Source organism: Physeter macrocephalus, chromosome 16 (assembly GCF_002837175.3).
Source record: "Physeter macrocephalus isolate SW-GA chromosome 16, ASM283717v5, whole genome shotgun sequence".
In the NCBI taxonomy this organism is placed as follows: domain Eukaryota; kingdom Metazoa; phylum Chordata; class Mammalia; order Artiodactyla; family Physeteridae; genus Physeter; species Physeter macrocephalus.
In genome coordinates, this window is record NC_041229.1 from 58304061 (window position 1) to 58309166 (window position 5106).

Sequence of the window (5106 nt, forward strand, 5' to 3'; positions counted from 1 at the left end):
TTTTTTTTTTTTTTTGCGGTACGCGGGCCTCTCACTGTTGTGGCCTCTGGCGTTGCGGAGCACAGGCTCCGGACGCGCAGGCTCAGCGGCCATGGCTCACGGGCCCAGCCGCTCCGCGGCATGTGGGATCTTCCCGGACCGGGGCACGAACCCGTGTCCCCTGCATCGGCAGGCGGACTCTCAACCACTGCGCCACCAGGGAAGCCCTGGGGTTTTATTTTTTTCCTCTTTTTTTTTTTGTGATGACTATGCCCTAGATTCATTATTTTATAAGGGGTTTGCAGGATGTGATACTCCGATTCTATCATTCCTTCTTCACTTACCAGCTGGAATACGTCTATAGACCTGGCAGGCTGAGTGCAAAAGAACTCAACATGTCCGGTAGCATTCGTGTTAGCATTTTATTAGTTTTTTAGTTTTGTTCATTTTCATTAAAATTTGTATTGAATAAATACTATGTAAAAGATTTGCTTTTACAGTTGCATTGGAGTTTAAACTGAGTTTAAATTTAAACATATTTAGATTATCAGCACTGAGTACCTCAATGATTTTTTCCCTTTAAAAGGGATTCATACATCATTCAAGTTCAAGAGACACTGGTATAAGGCTATAGTGTTACATTTTTTGAATTTACCTAAACTGTGAGCTTTTCTAAGCCAGAGACTGTTTCTTTGTTTTGTTTGTTTGTATCCTAGCATGTGGAAAGGAAACAGTGGTTCAATGACTGTTATTATGAGGAATTCCCTGTAGCCTGTACTTTGGCCCTTTTGTTGACAGACATCAGTATCCAGTCTGTGAAGGGGTCATCCCAGCCCTGCTCACACAGCTCCAGATGTGGAGCATTCTTCATAATTCTGGTTGTTAGAAAGTTGTTCCTCATCCCAAACTGAAACCTGCCCTCAACAGTGTCATAATTCTGCCCTCCTGCAAGTCCTCCTCTGAGAGGTCTTCCCTGGCCACACCGTGCATCCGCCTCGGGTAGCAGTGGCCCCTATGATGTAGTTACTTATTTCCATGTCTGACCCCGTCCAGTCTGTGAGCTCCCCAGGCAGGGACTATAGTATCACCCATGGCCCTCTCAGGACCAGCCCAGGGCCTCACACAGAGGTGCCCAGAAATGGCCTGTTGAGTCAGCAAATGAATTCTATCCTAGGAGCGGGGTCTTCTTCAAGTTAAACTTTCCTGATTCTTCTGTTTTTCATAAAATGTGGCTTCCAGACTCTGCCCCCACTGCCCTCATCTCAACAGGTTCCAATTGGCTAACATGGCCTTAACCTGTGTTGCTTGAAGATAACATGCCTGATGTGGTCCCGCCAGTGTTGGGGAAGCTAGTAAAATAGTCTTGTTCAGGCTTCAGAGGCAACAATAGGCCTTTGACTAAAAAAGACCCTGAAAGAGCTACATGCCGAACTGCTAGACTACATGCAGGTCAGCAGAAACGGTGCTAGCAAGTCTTGGGAATCTGTCCAGTTCCTGGGGAACAGCGAATATTCTGAGACTTACAACCAAAGTATCAAAGCATTTGCAATAACAGCCAGAGCTGCATATCTTCACGCAAGCTGATAATCATCAGTTTGCAGCTTGGCGTTAAAAGCAGGACTCCTTTGGGCGGCACTCTGAAGTCTCACCCGTGGGGTGAACACACCGCCTGGGACCTTCCCAATTGGGACTCCAGATTGCTGTGCAAGGGACTTCCCAGCTGCTGCTTGGATCTGGAAGTAGGTGTCGGCCCAATTCCGTGATGTATGCTCTGTTATATACTCTGTTAATATTCTTATTCCTTTTCCTCTAATGATTGTATATTGAAATTTATATACTCTGTTAATATTTTTATTCCTTTCCTTTTAACGGTTGTATATTGAAATTAAGTTAAATCACCTTCTATTAAAGATTTGACCGGGCCTCCCTGGTGGCGCAGCGGTTGCGCGTCCGCCTGCCGATGCAGGGGAACCGGGTTCGCGCCCCGGTCTGGGAGGATCCCACGTGCCGCGGAGCGGCTGGGCCCGTGAGCCATGGCCGCTGGGCCTGCGCGTCCGGAGCCTGTGCTCCGCAACGGGAGAGGCCGCAACAGAGGGAGGCCCGCATACCACAAAAAAAAAAAAAAAAAAAAAAAAAAAAAAAGATTTGATTGAAGCTGTTTATTTGTGTGAGACGAGTGGTTATTTTGCCAGCGAATCCAACGAACCTTAAAACCAAAAGCAGACTTTTGGCAAAACAGCCAGTGCAAGGTGTGTCAGCCTGTGCTGGGCCCTGGGGACACAGAGAGGGGTCAGACTTGGTCCCTGTCTTCAGGGAGCTCACAGCTTGGTGGAGGAGACACACCAGTAAAAACTGTTCACAGTAACCTGTTATAAGTACCATGAGAGAAGTTTGTACAGGTACTATGGGAACACAGAAGTGACAAATCTTAAAAGGGAAGAGGGGGGCTTCCCTGGTGGCGCAGTGGTTGCGCGTCCGCCTGCCGATGCAGGGGAACCGGGTTCGCGCCCCGGTCTGGGAGGATCCCACGTGCCGCGGAGCGGCTGGGCCCGTGAGCCATGGCCGCTGGGCCTGCGCGTCCGGAGCCTGTGCTCCGCAACGGGAGAGGCCACAGCAGAGGGAGGTCAGCATACCACACACACACACACACACACACACACAAAAAAAAAAAAAAGGGAAGAGGGGCAGAAAAGGCTCAAGTGACTTCTAAGTTGTAAGAAAGAGAAAAGCTGGCTCAAACGCAATGAAAAGCAGTATCTTAGATCTTGTAATTAAGAAGTCTGGGGACAGACTTTAGGCACAGATTGATCCAGGAGCAGGCAGCATCTAAGGGTGAGTTAGCCAGCCCCAGGAGGAAGGGTGTTCCAGGCAGAAAGAGCAGCTTAGGTGAAGGCCTGGAGGTGAGAGAGCAGGTGGGTATTGGAAGTACAGCAGATTCTTTCTAGGGGGAACAGCCTGGGCTCACAGCCTCCTCCCACATTCCTTACTTCTCCTACTCCTCCCTGCTACCCCTTGCCCAGAGCAGGCTGAAAATGAATGGGGAGGACCTCACCCATTTGACTGACTCGCCACTGCCTCTGCTTGATCCTCCCATTTGCCCCTCCGTACGCTCACCACCCTTCTCCACCCACCATGGGACTCCTTGCTCTTGAGCTTCCATCTGGGTTGGTACCAAAAGAGTCAGCAGTAGAAGACCACAGGGTGGGAGGGGAGGGAGTGGACGGAAAGGAAGGGATTCATTTCCCAGCTCTGTCTCTGCGAGGTCAGCATGGGTTGGTTGCAGTCTCTACATGAAGTCACAGTCCCAGCCTGGCTGCCCTCCCTGGGCTCCAATAAACCCATCCGACCCTTGCCCTCCAAGCCTGGCAATGCTTTCCTTCCTCACTGTTGCTAGCCAGACATGCTGCACCGTTCCTTGTCAGTTTCCTAAACCTTCCTTCATGCTCTCTTCAAAGTATCTAGTTTCAGGGTGCCATCTGTTTCCTGCCAGAACCCTGACTGACATGGCCCTGATTTGCAGTCAGAGGCTGGACTGGGGACATGCTATGCCTTGTGAGATGCTGGGTGCCTTCAAGGAGTATTTTTTATTCAGCTCAGCTCAATTCCACCACACTCACCCCTCTCCAGCCCAACCCACGTGGGCCCAGGGCTGTTCTAAGCACTTTACAGGCATTATTTAATCATCACAGCAAATAACAAACCCACAAGGTTGTATTGCTGACTGTGTTCTGAGAAGACGAAACCGGCTCAGATGAAGATTTGCCCAAGTTCATATAGTTAGAGGCAGATCCATGATTTGAACTCAAGTCTGGACTCCAAAGGCTGTACATTAAACAGCACTCCTGTTGACTCCCACTCTGCCCTCCACACAGGAAAGTGAAAGGGCCAAAGGAGACAGTGAGTGTGAAAGTGCCTTTGAGACCCTGAAGAGCCAACACACGTGGTTGGCCTGAGAGCTGTGGTGTGTCCTGTTGCTCCCCAGGGCCAGGCTGAGTCTTTGACAGGCACTCAAGAAGGTCAGGGCTGGCAGAGGCCCCAGAGATCAGACAGCCTCACCCCTTCCTGTGCTGAGGGAGAAACCACCCCAGAGAAGACAAGTGGTCCCCCCAAGGTCCTACACTTGAAGTAGGAGCCAGAATTAGAATTTAGAATGTCTTCAGACACCGCATAAATATATCAGGGAGAAGGATGTAGCACTCCCCTTAGAAGTTTAGAAGAGAGAGAGAAGGGCTGGGGATCAGGATGGGGGAAGCTGATGATTTCTGGACTACAGAATTTCAGACCTGAGCGATGCAAGGGATTTCAGAGCCCATCTGGAAGGCTCCTCTGATAAGCCACTCTGACAAGGAAGCTCCACTTGTGCACCTCCAAGATAAGAAGCCCAGTCCCATCAGAGGCATTTCAGTTATTCAGTGTTTCCAGTTTTTCAATGAGGGATACAGATGTAAAAGCCAGGGCCTCTTCCCACAGAGTTTACAATCTGGGGAGAGAACAAGAGAGATACCACATAACAGAGGCAAATAATTCCAGGAGATAAATGTCCCTCAATGTGTTTTTCAAAATACAAGTTCTTACACAAACGTGTAACTGACTCAACGCCTTATGAGGATGTTGCAATACCACTGAATGAGCGTCACTAAATACTGACTCCATGGTGCTTCAGTTATATCTGAAAGGGCTTTGAGAAAATACGAAGTCCTGTTACTGGATTAAACTAGTGGTCCATCTCGCCTTTCCAGCAGCACCAAAGGAAGTTGTAGGGAGAGCTGAGGTTAACTGTCAAGATATCTTTTAATTTGTAAATTTATCCAAAGTTTGAAAATATCATGGGGATTCTTAGGAATCCCACTAGTCAGCGAATGGCCTACCTATATGTCCACTACATCTACAGACTACACACACACCCACTCAGATGATTCTCAGAATGGGGGTATATGAGAAGTTAATTCTCATGTCTGGCTTTGTCGTTCTTTGCCTTTCCCTCTCATATCTTCAATCACCTGTGTCACAGGACACATATAAGTAGTTGGGAAGTGTTAAACTCTGACAGTAAAGCAAAATCAGAATTAAAGGCAAACGTTTAATGAATCATGTTCAAACACAAGCTAGTCAATGAAGAACTTTAGG